Here is a 16,199-nt window from a genome sequence, read left to right on the forward strand (position 1 = left end):
GCTCTTCATGTTTCACTATAAAGGGGCATTTTTGATATGATGTTTAAATCCGGTTTTGGACGTTTTTTGATGAAAACATCCAAAACCCAAGTGGCGAACATGGCCATTTTCAAACCTGAAAAATGTCTATCTTTTTGTTTTGAAAATGGTCATTTTCTAGATGTTTTTAGAAGTTTTGTGCTCAGTGCGTTTTTCTTTTGTTACCATTTTTGAAAAAAAAAAAAAAGGTCCAAGTGAACAACGCAGCAAAACAAGCCATTGGGACATATTGGGGCCTAGCATTTTTAGTAGACTGGCCACACAGACATCCCAGCAGAGCAGTAGGGCAACCTAGGGCAGTGTTTCCCAAGTCCGGTCCTGGAGTACCCCTTGCCAGTAAGATTTTCAGGATATCCACAACAAATATGCATGAAAGAGATTTGTATATAATGGAGGCAGTGTATGCACATCAAATTATAATGTCTATATTGGAGAGATTTTTATGAAAAGAAATTGGGAAAAAAAAAGAAAAAAAGATAAAGAAGAAATTAAACATTAATATAATACAGGAGGTGGAGGCTTTTCAGACTAGTGATGGCAAAATTCAGTAACCTTAAAATCAGGGGCGTAGCCAGACAGCAGATTTTGGGTGGGCCTAGGCAAGAAGTGGGTGGGCACCAAATGTTCTCTCCCCCACCCCCACATCAAAAAAATATCTCAGCTGGTGGGAAAATGCTTCTCTCCAGTCTCCACCTTGGTAGTCTGCAGCAGGCATGCGGTGAAAACTGAGCATGCGAAGGTGCCAGTATTGTGGAGAGCAGCATTTTCATTACCGTGTGCTACTGTTGGATGGGCCTGAGCCCTAAGTGGGTGGGCCCCGACCCACCCAGGCCCACCTGTGGCTACGCCACTGCTTAAAATGCAGTGGACAAACTGATAAGTTACTGATATAACATTGAAGGTGTTTCCTCCATAACATTAACCTGTGATTACTTTGTTAATATATGAAATCAAGCAATAGTATTGATTTTATAGTGGTATAATTGACTAGCCTACTGTTTACAGTGGTATTTATTTCCTTCTCAACACACATCTAAAATGGTCCTTTAAATGAGATAAAATACAGCATAGCATAGCACATGTAGGTAGTGAAATGGTGTGGACTTCTAGAGCCATGGACCAATCAATATTTTGCCCGACTCTTCATCAGCAACTAGAAAACTTTGGGGCAGGACTGAAGATTAGGTTGCTTGGCTCCTCCAACAACAAAAAAAGGGTTCAGCTCCATGATAGCCAATACAAAATGTAACAGGCTGCCACAAATAGCATTCTGATGCAGTTGCATTAAGAACATTCAGGATCCCTGCTCCAGAAATCTGAGTAGAGGGTAGTCTGTTGCAGGAAAGTAGCCTTAAGTAGGGGCAACAGGGGTTTCCACAAAAGGTCCTGAACTTAACTGAGTCAGCTTTGCAACTGATGGCTGACTAAAAGTTAAAGCTTCTTTTCCATCTCCATCTCTCTCTCTTTCTCCTCCTCTCCCCCTCACCCTTGGTAATCATGCTCCTCGGCACTCATACTCTATTCTCTTCCCACCACACTGCCAACCAGCCCTTACATTTCCTCTCTCTTGCCCTTTAGTTTTGGGCTTCTCAGAGGGATAGCACCATTTTATTGCCTTTTCGGTCCAGGGTAACCCAAGCTTGTCAATCACTGAGATTACAATAGTAGTCAGTGATTAAAGAATTCCATTTAAATAAATAAATCCCTGACACCTCATTGAAATCTTAAGTACTAGGCGGAGAGCAGCAAACTGGACTGCACAGGACCCCACAATTGCTAAGGCTGGCCCTGAGCCAATAGAATTAAAGTCTTAGTGTTTGGAGGGAAGTATACAACTTTGAATTCAGGAAGGAGCCTTGTCTTCCTCCCCTAGAGGATGTCGAACAAGGAGGGGATCTTCCTCCCTGGAGGTGGCCCAAAAAGGAGCATGTAACTACAGTAGAAGGGTTACCCCACTATGGGACCCATCTCTACCAAGTCTGGCCCAAGGGTATCAGACACCCAAGGCAAACTTTCAGCCATATGCCCTCCCACCCCACACCCCCAAAATCCAGCCTCTCACCTTCCCCTACCTACCTCCCTATAGTCTAGCATCTCTCCTTCCCTCCCTACCCCCTCATAATCCAGCATCTCTCTTGCCCTTCCCTACCAACCATCCCTAACCCAGCATTTCCACTTCCCTACCCTCCTGCCCCCCCCCCCCCCATGTGGCCAGCATCTCCCTTTCGTACCCCTCCTCCCTCATGTCCACTGTACAGCTTCTATTTCGCTTTCTTTCCTCCTGCTGGGATTGTGCTGCTGCCATTGCTGTCGCCCCTGCCACTGTCCTCCATTTTCTGGGGCCAAAGAAACAAGCAGATTCAGTACCAGAGCAGGGTCTTTAATTGCAGGTCCATGCTGAAGCACTGCCACATCCTGTCATGCCTCTCCCCCCCCCCCCCTCCCCAACACTGGAATTCATATCAAAGAAGGGAAGAAATGCAGTAGCACTTGACTTGTGTGGGCTAGCTGAAAGTCTTGGACTAACTGAATTCAAAGCCACTGTTGGATGGTTGGAAAGATGGAAGGAGAGGAACAACATAAAATTCAAGAAACAGCATGGTGAGAAACAAAACGCTGATGACTTTGGTGCTAAAAATTGGGTTGTTTCAGTTCTTCCTACCATCTTGAACAAGTTTGCACCTCTTGACATTTTCAATGCTGACGAAAACGGTCTCTACTGGCGAGCGATTCCTGATGGAACAGTTGCATTCAAACAAGCTGAAACTACAGGAGGTAAAATGTCGAAGGACTGACTGACGATCCTCCTTTGCTGCAATATGGATGGGAGTGAGAAGTTGGAACCACTTGTCATTGGAAAGCGCAAACAGCCCCATTGCTTCAAGAATGTTAAGCGACTTCCTGTGTCATACGAGGCTAACGCAAATTCATGGATGACTGGGGAAATTTGGAAGAAGGCTAAAGAAGTTAGACACTAGAATGCGGGCACAAAAGCGTCAGATTTTGTTGCTTTGTGATAATTGTGTTGCACACAGTGATGATGTCAGGCTATCTAACGTAAAGATGGTCTTCCTGCCACCAAACACTACCTCTCTGATCCAATCTATGGATCAGGGCATAATAGCCAATTTCAAACAACATTATTGGGCTCTTGTGCTACATCATCTGATAAGCATTATGGATGACCAGACTGGCAAGGATAAACATGCTGTTGAACTGGCTCGTAATCTATCACTGTTGGATTCCCTACATATGCAGAAAGAAGCCTGGAATCATGTTACACAGGCAACCATTGTGAACTGCTACAAGCGGGCAAGCTTTGTTAGGGATGTGAAGAGGGACGAAACAGATGCAGCTGTTGCAAACGCGTCAGATGAACAGGCTATTGACATCCCAGCCTGTGTTACTGAAGAGGAGTTTCATCACTACGTAGCTGTTGATTATGATCTACAAACAGCTGATGACAGCACTGATGTCCAGATATGTGCCTACACGCAGGTAATGGCTGATGATGAAACAGATGATGAAATGAGCAGCGAGGCACATGCTGACAAAATTCAACAACCTCCTGTCACTTTTGCAAGAGCGCTGGAGAGTCTCAAGACCATGTGGGCCTATCTGGAGGCCACTGGATGCCAGTGCTATGACAGTTTTTACTGTCTGGCAGACGTAGTCTATGGAACTCACAGACACAAGAGTGTACAGAGGACTATGACTGATTACTTCAAGTAAGCCTAATGTCAGTTAATGGAGACTGTATACTGTACTTATAATAAACAGTACTGTACATATGTTTATCAGATGTCAAGCTTCTTTGTGTCACAATGGTTAAGTGCACGCTCTGGTTAACTGCATGTATTTCTTTGGTCGCAGACCCTTGCACTTAAGCGGATTGCACTGTACATATAAAGCATTACATACCATGTAAAATGAGTTTATCTTGTTGGGCAGACTGGATGGATCGTTCAGGTCTTTATCTGCCATTATTTACTATGTTACTATGGTCTCTGCCTTAGCAGCCCTAGTGAACAAAGTTTCCCATTGTCCTGCACACAATGTTCCAGTAATCATAGTACTGCAAGTTCCCATTTCAAAAATACTAAGTTATCATGACCTGAACTAAAATTCAAATTTCCATGGATGGGTAGTAAGAGAGCTGTGGGGGATCCTGGTCTAATATTGATGTGAGAGCTAACCAAAGTCTACTAAGAGGGGCCAGCAAGACACTATGGAAAGACTGGGCATTTAAGTGGCAAATTAAATTTAATGTGATGCATATTGGGAGGAATAATCCAAATCATAGATACCTGATGATAGGGTCCACTTTAGGAGTCAGCATCCAAGAAAAAGATCTAGTGTCATTGTAGACAGTATGCTGAAATCTTCAGCCCAGTGTGTGGCGGTGGCGAAAAACGCAAACAGGATGCTAGGAATTATTAGGAAAGGGATGGTAAATAAGACCAAAAATGTTATAATGCCTCTGTATCACTCCATGGTGTATTGTATTCTATTCTAGTCGCTGTAGGGTCCTTTAACTAAGGTCGCTGAAAAATGGCCTGCGCTAGTGTAGGAACATGTTTTTGATGCAAACAGATACACTTTTCAGCGCATCTGTAAAAAATGCCCTTTTTTGAGGGGGGGCCAAAATGGACGTGCGGGAAAATGAAAATCGGAATGCATCCATTTTGTGTCTGAGACCTTACCATCACCCATTGATTTAGTGGTAAGGTCTCACGTGTTAACCGAGTGGTAATAGTCTAAGCGCATACAAAGCCGATTACCGCCTGTGCACCAGAAAATAAAAAATATTTCCCGGCACGCAAAGTGGACGCACATATAAAATGAAATTACCGCAGGGCGATAATTCAATATTGATGCGTGTTGGGTGTGTTTAGGCACCTATGCAGCTTAGTAAAAGGGCCCCTGTATCTCAAAAAAGATATAGTGGAATTAGAAAAGGTTCAAAAGGTTCAAAGAAGAGCTACCAAAATGATAAAGGGGATGGACCTCCTCCCATATGAGGAAAGGCTTAAGCGGTTAGGGCTCTTCAGCTTGGGAAAGAGACAGCTGAGGGGGGATGTGATTGAGGTCAACAAAATCCTGTGTGGTGTAGAATAGGTAGAAGTGAATTGATTTTTTACTCTTTCATAAAGTACAGAGACCAGAGGACACTCAATGAAATTACGTGGAAATACTTTTAAAACAAATAGGAGGAAATACTTTTTCACTCAAAGAATAGTTGCTCTGGAACTCATTGTCTTAGCATGTGGTAGCAGTGGTTAGTGTATCTGGGTTTAAAAAAGATTTGGACATGTTCCTGGAGGAAAAGTCCATAGTCTGTTATTGAGATAGACAAGGGGAAGCCACTGCTTGCAATGGGATCGGTAACATGAAATGTTGCTACTATTTGGGTTTCTGCCAGTCACTTGTGGCATGGATTGGCCACTGTTGGAAACAGGATACTGGTCTAGATGAACCATTGGTCTGATCCAGTATGGATATTCTTATGTTCTAATGTTACGGCAGAAGCAGTGTGCACAGCTCTATGGCTCCACACATGGTTTCTCTTTATTTGCAGTCCCTGAGTCAGGAAGTCAGTGAGTCAGGCAGGTGGGCAAGCAAAGAAGTGAGCAGGTCAGGTGGACATCAGGGAGAGGAAGCTTACAATTTATTTTATTGTTCCTGCCCCGAACTCGAGGAGGCAGTGAGCTGGCAGGCAAGCAAGCAAGTACTGATAGGGAGGAAGGGAAGGTTACGGTTGGGCTGGGGAGGCAGCCTCTTATGGATGGTGGCTATGCTATAGGTGTTGCCAGCGTAGACCACAGCAGTCTCCTGAAGCACAGAGTTCCAAAGAGATAAAAAGGGATACCACATCAGGGAGATATGATCCTGATCCTCAGAAGGGAGAAACTGAGTGAAACTACTATTAACCTATAGGGAAAGGATTGGATGCTGGGGAATAGTGAAGCTGGTGAAGACTGAGACCCTGAAAGAAGTAGGAGGTAGAGCCCACCCAGGACTTGAATGCTGCTTGATCTTCCTGAGCTGAGAGAAAGGAACAGAGCCACAAGAGAAATAGAGAGTGTGGAGAAAAGTATGGCTGGATTTACACATAAGCAAGTCCTGCTGCCGGTTAAGGTAGTTAATGGCAATTCTTCATTGTAGAAAATCACCCCAGACATTGGGGCTCCCTTCCTCTGTGCAGCTGGTGCTAGTCTTTGTAAATCCATTGAAAGTTTGATACTTTTTGCAACTATTTCACTATGTTCTTAAAAACTATTTGCCTAAATGTTTTCCTATCACTTCTTTTGCATATATTTGTACATTATTATACTGTATATTCAAGTAGACCTATTGCTTTGACATGCTCCTTTTGTTTCTAACTTGTTGACAGGGCTGTTGGTCCCAAAAGCTAGACAAAAAACCCAGCAGGGTGGAGGCGTAGCCTAGTGGCTAGTGCAGCAGACTCTGATCCTGGGGGACTAGGTTCAATTCTGTATAGGCAAGTCACTTAACCCTTCATTATCCCAGATACAAATAAGTACCTGTACATAATATGTAAACCACTTTGAAAGTAGTTGGAAAAACCACAGAAAGGCAGTATATAAGTCCCTTTCCCCCTTTATATATTTTTTTTTCAAATTACGACTTTCCTATGAAGAGAGGCTGAGAAGGCTAGGGCTTTTTAGCTTGGAGAAGAGACGGCTGAGGGGAGATATGATAGAAGTGTATAAAATAATGAGTGGAATGGATCGGGTGGATGTGAAGCGACTGTTCACGCTATCCAAAAATACTAGGACTAGAGGGCATGAGTTGAAGCTACAGTGTGGTAAATTTAAAACGAATCGGAGAAAATTTTTCTTCACCCAACGTGTAATTAGACTCTGGAATTCGTTGCCGGAGAACGTGGTACGGGCGGTTAGCTTGACGGAGTTTAAAAAGGGGTTAGATAGATTCCTAAAGGACAAGTCCATAGACCGCTATTAAATGGACTTGGAAAAATTCCGCATTTTTAGGTATAACTTGTCTGGAATGTTTTTACGTTTGGGGAGCGTGCCAGGTGCCCTTGACCTGGATTGGCCACTGTCGGTGACAGGATGCTGGGCTAGATGGACCTTTGGTCTTTCCCAGTATGGCACTACTTATGTACTTATGTACTATGTACCCATTATTGCCCTGTGATCACCATCAGAAATGCAATAAAACAGGACAGAGGATGTGAGGCCAGGCGTGAAGAACTGAGATTACATAACCAGGCTGTGAAAAATATTAAAATACTGCAGGTGCCAACCCATTCCTCTACACTTCAGCCAGGAAAGTGGGTCATATTAAAGAATGGCAAAGTAGCTTGCCCATGACATGGCCCATTCAATCTATATCAGCACCAGGCCTGCATGCAGAAAAAAATATGCATGACGATCATCTAGCTGCAGCATATGATCAACCTCTCTAACAAAGAAGGAAATGCCAACTGACACTAAATTCGGCATGGTTCTAATCAATTTTTACTTGTTAATACTAAAAAGAGGACCTTTCATTTTCCAGGCTGGTTACTTACCACATCTCTCTAGTTTCTGAAAATAACATTAAGGCAGTTAATGCCCTTCCTCTGTACACACAAAAAATGGAACCGTGAACCAAGATTCAATGGTATCCAACAAAAGGTTCACTCAAATATAGTATCAATGCAAGAATCTAAAAAAAAAAAAACACTTTCAAACAATATAATAACACAAAAGGGAAAAAGCCTCAGAACCCCGTTAGAGGTACAGTTAAATCTCAAAACTGGAAAGGGTAAATCACGCCACAGGCTGAAAACCCCTTCCATAAAAATTCAAACAGCAAACTGAAATTCAAAAAAAAGCAAAAACGTAACTTATATTTAACTGTTTAAGATTACAGTTACAAAGTTCTTAAAGGTTGGACCATCTTTGGAATTTCAAGACTACAGTGAAGACTATAGTTAATGTAAGATAAGTTTTTGCACTTTTTTGAATTTGAAAGTTTGTTGTTTGAATTTTTAGAGGGGTTTTTTTTTCAGCCTGTGACATGATTTACCCTTTCCAGGTCTGAGATTTAACTATATCTCTAATGGGGTTCTGAGGCTTTATCCCACTTGAATTATTAGTTTGTTTGAAAGTTTATATTTGTTTAGATTCTTGCATTGATACTATTTTATGCTCCCTTCCTCTGTCCCTTCCTGTCCAAATGTCTATTGCTATGCCTATTAAGTGAGAACAGTAGGGTAATCTACCCTTGATATAAGAGTTAAGGTTACCTGTGGGAATGTCCTCTGGAGAAAGTCCTATGCAAAACCTGCAGTGCTGTCAGACGTGGTTATCCAGTCCCTTTCTTAAGAGACCTGTGATTAAAGGAAGAAGTTTGCAGAGGGATAGTATGCAGAGAGCAGGTTAAAGGCAGGTGTAGGTGGAAACCTAACCACTCCTATTCAGGGTGCAGCCAGATACAGAAGTTGCCAAAATGCCAAAAGGACAGAAAAGTAGTGTGGTGAGGAAATGTGAATCTCTTCTATTTAAATCCGAGACTGAAGTAAATAAGGAGAAAAGGAATGGAAAGAAGAGGGAGAAACAGTATTTCACACAGAAATGCAGATTAATACATTTTAGACAGAAAAAAAACTTCTGACAGTATGAATGTCCGAGAATCAAAAAGGTCTTTTTAAAAAATATATTGGGGCCAATATTCCAATAAAATTATACACTTACCGATGGCCATCCTGAATTTTCAGAATGAACTAGAGCCTAATCAAGGTCAGATATACATATAAAGTAGCACATACGAGTTTATCTTGTTGGGCAGACTGGATGGACCGTACAGATCTTTATCTGCCATCATCTACTATGTTACAATCAGGCTTATTTTCAAAAGAGAAGGGCGCCCATCTTCCGACACAAATCAGGAGATGGATGTCCTTCTCTCAGGGTTGCCCAAATCGGCATAATCGAAAGCCGATTTTGGGTGCCCTCAACTGCTTCACAGCACCATATCGAAGGCGGGACTGGGGCATGATTAAGAGATGGGCGTCCTTGGCCAATAATGGAAAAAAGAAGGGCGTCCCTGACCAGCACTTCGCTGACTTTACTTGGTCCATTTTTTCTTACGACCAAGCCTCAAAAAGGTGCCCAAACTGACTAGATGACCACCGGAGGGAATCGGGGATGACCTCCCTCCCCTTACTCCCCCAGTGGTCACCAACACCCTCCCACCCTAAAAAAAAACGTAAAAAATATTTTTTGCCAGCCTCTATGCCAGCCTCAAATGTCACACCTAGCTCCCTGACAGTAGCATGCAGGTCCCTGGAGCAGTTTTAGTGGGTGCAGTGCACTTCAGGCAGGCGGACCCAGGCCCATCCCCCCCTACCTGTTACACTTGTGGTGGTAAATGTGAGCCCTCCAAAACCCACCAGAAACCCACTGTACCCACATGTAGGTGCCCCCATCACCCCTTAGGGCTATGGTAGTGGTGTACAGTTGTAAGGAGTAGGTTTGGGGGGGGGGGTTGGGGGGCTCAGCACCAAAGGTAAGGGAGCTATGCACCTGGAAGCAATTTTTGAAGTCCACTGCAGTGCCCCCTAGGGTGCCCGGTTGGTGTCCTGGCATGTGAGGGGGACCAGTGCACTATGAATTCTGGCTCCTCTCAAGACCAAAGAGCCTGGATTTGGTCGTTTCTGAGATGGGCATCCTCGGTTTCCATTATGGTTGAAAACTGGGGACGACCATCTCTAAGGTCGACCATCTCAACATTTATGTTGAGATTTGGGCGTCCCCGACCATATTATCAAAACAAAAGATGGACGCCCATCTTGTTTCGATAATATGGGTTTCCCCGCCAATTCGCGGGGCTGTCCTACGAGGACACCCTCATGAAATCTTGGGCGCCCTGTTCGATTATGCCCCTCCACGTATTATGGAAGATAGAGGAGTGGAGTCAGTGAATGAATGGAATAAGGGAATATATACTATTTATAATACATGAATTCCAGAAAAGGAAGTGATTAGTGGAGGGCATGGATCTGCCCTGTGAGTTACTAATGTGCTACACTGTTTAAAAAGTGTGTCAATTAGAAGGAAACTGGTAGAAAATATAATACATACACACACATACTTTTACAGCAAATTGGATATCATGTGCATTTAAAGAAGTGAATCTGGTGCTCAGATGCTCAGAACTCCAGCACAATAGGAACAACGCCAAAACCTAGCTCCTCAATGCTCAGCGCTAATGGTATACAAATTATATATGCTTTGTGAGACTGAAAAAAAGAAGGAGAAACATGGAGGTGAATAATCGAACGGGGACGACCATCTCTAAGGGCGCTCATTTCTAAGGACGTCCCGGTGAAGGGGCAGGGAAATTGCTATTATCGAAACAAGATGGGTGTCCATCTTTCGTTTCGATAATATGGTCGGGGACGCCCAAATCTCAACATTTAGGTCGACCTTAGAGATGGTCGACCTTAGAGATGGTCGTCCCCGGTTTTCGGCAATAATGGAAACCAAGGACACCCATCTCAAAAAGAACCAAATCCAAGGCATTTGGTCATGGGAGGAGCCAGCATTCGTAGTGCATTGGTCCCTCTGACATGCCAGGACACCAACTGGGCACCCTAGGGGGCACTGCAGTGGACTTCACAAATTGCTCCCAGGTGCATAGCTCCCTTATCTTCGGAGCTGAGCCCCCAAAATCCCCCCAAAACCCACTCCCCACAACTGTACACCACTACCATAGCCCTAAGGGGTGAAGGGGGGCACCTACATGTGGGTACAGTGGATTTTGGGGGGGGGGTTGAAGGGCTCACATTTACCACCACAAGTGTAACAGATAGGGGGTGATGGCCCTGGGTCCGCCTGCCTGAAGTGCACTGCATCCACTAAAACTGCTCCAGGGACCGGCATACTGCTGTCATGGAGTTGGGTATGACATTTGAGGCTGGCATAGAGGCTGGCAAAAAAAAAGAAATTAGTTTTTTTTAGGGTGGAAAGGGGTTGGTGACCACTGGGGGAGTAAGGTGAGGTCATTCCCGATTCCCTCCGGTGGTCATCTGGTCAGTTTGGGCACCTTTTTGAGGCTTGGTCGTGAAAAAAAATGGACCAAGTAAAGTCGACCAAATGCTCATCAGGGACGCCCTTCTTTTTTCCATTATCGGCCGAGGATGCCCATCTCTTAAGCACACCCCAGCCCTGGCTTCACTACGCCTCCGACAAGCCCCCATGAACGTTGGTCGTCCCCGCGACAGACTGCAGTTGAGAACGCCCAAAATCGGCTTTTGATTATGCCGATTTGGGTGACCCTGAGAGAAGGACGCCCATCTCCCAATTTGTGTTGGAAGATGGGCGCCCTTCTCTTTCGAAAATGCCCCTGATAGTAACACAGTAGATGATGACAGAGAAAGACCAGTACGGTCCATCCAGTCTACCCAACAAGATAAACTCATATGTGATACTTGATTTGTATCTGCCATTTTCAGGGCACAGACCTAGAAGTCTGCCTAGCACTAGCCCCGCCTCTCAACCACCGGTGCTGCCACCCAATCTCTGCTAAGCTTCTGAGGATCCATTCCTTCTGAACAGGATTCCTTTATGTTTATCCCACACATTTTTTAATTCTGTTACCATTTTCATCTCCACCACCTCTCGCGGGAGGGCATTCCAAGTATCCACCACTTTCTCAATGAAAAAATAGTTCCTGACACTTTTCTTGTCTGCCCCCCTTCAACCTCATTTCATGTCCTCTAGTTCTACCGCCTTCCCATCTCCGGAAAAGGTTTGTTTGCGGATTAATACCTTTCAAATATTTGAACGTCTATATCATATCACCCTTGTTTCTCCTTTCCTTCAGGGTATACATGTTCAGGTCAGCAAGTCTCTCCTCATACATCTTGTAACGCAAATCCCATACCATTTTTGTAGCTTTTCTTTGCATCACTTCAATTCTTTTTACATCCTTAGCAAGATATGGCCTCCAAAACTTAATACAATATAACCCTAAGGGGTTAAAAATAAGGAAAAAATACCTTGTCGGGGTGAGGCGGGGGTCAGCATCGATGAATCCAGAGGGTTTTAGCTGCGTTGGGAGGAGTGGCACATTTTTTTAGGAGGGTGAAAGGGGCTGAGGCGGCGATTCTGGTCGTATCGAGCCAGGTCAGAAATAGCAGTGGGAGCAGTGCTGCTCGAGTGTGGCTGCAGTCTGGGAAGGGTCTGATGTCCTGCGGCAGCCGGAATTTCTGGCGGGGCCAGGGCCGCTGGCTTCAGCGGCATCATTTGTTTGTCGGCGGGGAAGAAGGAGGAGAAGGGGGAAGCCCGGGAAAGCCCAGAGGACCTGATTGGCCCTGCGTCAGCATCTGACATCGGCGTGATGACGTCAGATGCTCGTTCTGATGCAGAGGCCTGGGGATTCCGTCTGTTTAAAGGAACCGGCTCAGTTTAAGGTATAGAGCTGGTTCCGAAGAGAATAGATACCCGGCGAGGGACCAGAGGGAGTGGGGAGAGTGCTCCGGTGCACTCTCCCAGCATTTTTATTTTATCTTAGCAATGTCCCGAATTTGAAGTTGGCGCTGCATGCGCTGAAGAGAGTGAGGGCCGGGTACAGAGATGAAGGCAGAAGCCAAATGCCAGCTCGTGACGGAGCTGGGCAGGAGGCTCATGCCAGAAGTAAAAAAGAGGATTTTCGGGCTCTAAGGACAAAAAGGTACAGACATTTATATTAATTTAAAAAGCTGTTTATTTGTATATGTGTACAAAATATTTAAGATAGCTTAAAACAAATGTGTTTGTGTTCTGGGGGCTTTATTGTGTTTGAGGCTCGTGGCTAGAGCTCGGGGAGTGATGTCAGGGGATTCTAAACAGTATGGTTTGTCAGTTGGGAGGTAGGCTAAGTGCTGTAAAGACCTGTAGTAATGGTGTCTGAGCAGCTGTGTGAGGGATTCCGTTTTTAAAATGGATAAAAAGGTTTTTGAGAATGAGCTGTGTGTTCTGAAGTGTGATTGTGTAACATTTCTTAATTTAAAGAGCCTCTCGCATTTTTTTAAGAAAAAGCTTTAAGTAGCATGATTGAAGCTGGATGAAAGGGCTCTTGTCTAATATAAAAATACTTTGATGTTTTAACAAAAACAAATGGTAATTTGAAAAGCTGGTATGATTTATTCTACCAGAAAATTGTCACACTAAGTATTTTGAGCTCATGTGAAATTTGGTGTATTTTTTTAATAACACCAGTGTTTAAAAATAGCCTTGGAAGAAATATTAATTATATTGTCTCCGCCACCCTTTTATAATAAGCTATATATACAGTGGGGGAAATAAGTATTTGATCTCTTGCTGATTTTGTAAGTTTGCCCACTGACAAAGACATGAGCAGCCCATAATTGAAGGGTAGGTTATTGGTAACAGTGAGAGATAGCACATCACAAATTAAATCCGGAAAATCACATTGTGGAAAGTATATGAATTTATTTGCATTCTGCAGAGGGAAATAAGTATTTAATCCCTCTGGCAAACAAGACCTAATACTTGGTGGCAAAACCCTTGTTGGCAAGCACAGCGGTCAGACGTCTTCTGTAGTTGATGATGAGGTTTGCACACATGTCAGGAGGAATTTTGGTCCACTCCTCTTTGCAGATCATCTCTAAATCATTAAGAGTTCTGGGCTGTCGCTTGGCAACTCGCAGCTTCAGCTCCCTCCATAAGTTTTCAATGGGATTAAGGTCTGGTGACTGGCTAGGCCACTCCATGACCCTAATGTGCTTCTTCCTGAGCCACTCCTTTGTTGCCTTGGCTGTATGTTTTGGGTCATTGTCGTGCTGGAAGACCCAGCCACGACCCATTTTTAAGGCCCTGGCGGAGGGAAGGAGGTTGTCACTCAGAATTGTACGGTACATGGCCCCATCCATTCTCCCATTGATGCGGTGAAGTAGTCCTGTGCCCTTAGCAGAGAAACACCCCCAAAACATAACATTTCCACCTCCATGCTTGACAGTGGGGACGGTGTTCTTTGGGTCATAGGCAGCATTTCTCTTCCTCCAAACACGGCGAGTTGAGTTCATGCCAAAGAGCTCAATTTTTGTCTCATCTGACCACAGCACCTTCTCCCAATCACTCTCGGCATCATCCAGGTGTTCACTGGCAAACTTCAGACGGGCCGTCACATGTGCCTTCCGGAGCAGGGGGACCTTGCGGGCACTGCAGGATTGCAATCCGTTATGTCGTAATGTGTTACCAATGGTTTCGTGGTGACAGTGGTCCCAGCTGCCTTGAGATCATTGACAAGTTCCCCCCTTGTAGTTGTAGGCTGATTTCTAACCTTCCTCATGATCAAGGATACCCCACGAGGTGAGATTTTGCGTGGAGCCCCAGATCTTTGTCGATTGACAGTCATTTTGTACTTCTTCCATTTTCTTACTATGGCACCAACAGTTGTCTCCTTCTCGCCCAGCGTCTTACTGATGGTTTTGTAGCCCATTCCAGCCTTGTGCAGGTGTATGATCTTGTCCCTGACATCCTTAGACAGCTCCTTGCTCTTGGCCATTTTGTAGAGGTTAGAGTCTGACTGATTCACTGAGTCTGTGGACAGGTGTCTTTCATACAGGTGACCATTGCCGACAGCTGTCTGTCATGCAGGTAACGAGTTGATTTGGAGCATCTACCTGGTCTATAGGGGCCAGATCTCTTACTGGTTGGTGGGGGATCAAATACTTATTTCCCTCTGCAGAATGCAAATAAATTCATATACTTTCCACAATGTGATTTTCCGGATTTAATTTGTGATGTGCTATCTCTCACTGTTACCAATAACCTACCCTTCAATTATGGGCTGCTCATGTCTTTGTGAGTGGGCAAACTTACAAAATCAGCAAGGGATCAAATACTTATTTCCCCCACTGTATAAAAAAGTGTGCTGTTCCTTTTTAGAATAACTTAAATGCTCTGAACCTAAAGAGGAGTCTCAGTAATTATATGTTAAAGGAAAAATTATACTGAGACTAATTAATATCCTCTTGGGAAATTATTCTTCTGGGAGGGCTAGCATAGAGCTACCGAATTATCTTTTGTTTCACTGGGGCAGCTAGATAGGGAAATGTTAAAGTGAGGTTATACTAAACTCTTGAAACAAATAAATTAGTTAGGGTTTACGTATTTCCCTTTGTTAATTTTTAAAGCCTAGAGTAGTAGGTATTCTGCGCCTGGCCTGCCTTCTGGTTCCTGTTGATTTTCTACATAAGGTACCCAACGATTAAAGAAAGAAGAAGAGCGGAAGAATACCAAGAAAGCTTGAAGTTCAGCTAAGTTCACTCAAAAAAAAAAAAAAAAAAAAGAAAAGGACTGAGATTTTAGAGAAAAGGGGTTTTAATACCTTAACATTATACTTACCTGCTCTGTGGAGAATCACCTGTGGAAAAAAACCACAAAAGTATCATATTCTTTGACTTCATATACTGTTGAGTTATAACAAACTAGAATTATTTTAGTTGAAGTTTACTTAGAGGGGCATAATCGAAAGTGGGTGCCCATCTCCGTGGGCGGCAATGCGAAGGGGCGGGACAAACTGTATTTTTGAAAAAAGATGGACGCCCATCTTTTTTTCGATAATACGGGTTGTGCGGGGCAAATGCCTAGGATTTGGGCGTTTTGAGCTGGGCGCTATTGGTTTTCAGTGATAATGGAAACCGAAGGCGCCCAGCTCAAAAACGAACAAATCCAAGGCATTGGGTCACGGGAGGGGCCAGGATTCGTAGTACACTGGTCCCCCTCACATGCCAGGACACCAACCCTCATCTCCCCTTACGTTCCTACCCGTAACCTCCGCTCTCAAGACAAATCCCTCTTTTCAGTACCCTTCTCCTCCACCGCCAACTCCAGGCTCCGCCCTTTCTACCTCGCCTCACCCCATGCTTGGAACAAACTCCCTGAGCCCATACGCCGGGCCCCCTCCCTGCCCATTTTCAAATCATTGCTCAAAGCCCACCTCTTCAATGTCGCCTTCGGCACCTAACCACTACGCCTCTACTCAGGAAATCTAGACTGCCCCAACTTGACATTTCATCCATTAGATTGTAAGCTCCTTTGAGCAGGGACCATCCTTCCTTGTTAATTTGTACAGCGCTGCATAACCCTAGTAGTGCTCTAGAAATGTTAAGTAGTAGT

General features: G+C 44.3%; 1 protein-coding gene across 1 annotated transcript in view; it reads right to left on the reverse strand.

The window, feature by feature from the left end:
- LOC115465864 (17-beta-hydroxysteroid dehydrogenase type 6-like) overlaps positions 1 to 8,401 on the reverse strand; it is a 29,509-nt gene extending 21,108 nt beyond the window's left edge. Inside the window, exon 1 of the mRNA XM_030196664.1 lies at positions 8,318 to 8,401. The gene's annotated coding sequence lies outside the window, so the exon portion shown is untranslated. The remainder of the gene's footprint in view (positions 1 to 8,317) is intronic.
- Between the last annotated feature and the right edge of the window lie 7,798 nt (positions 8,402 to 16,199).

Source organism: Microcaecilia unicolor, chromosome 3 (assembly GCF_901765095.1).
Source record: "Microcaecilia unicolor chromosome 3, aMicUni1.1, whole genome shotgun sequence".
In the NCBI taxonomy this organism is placed as follows: domain Eukaryota; kingdom Metazoa; phylum Chordata; class Amphibia; order Gymnophiona; family Siphonopidae; genus Microcaecilia; species Microcaecilia unicolor.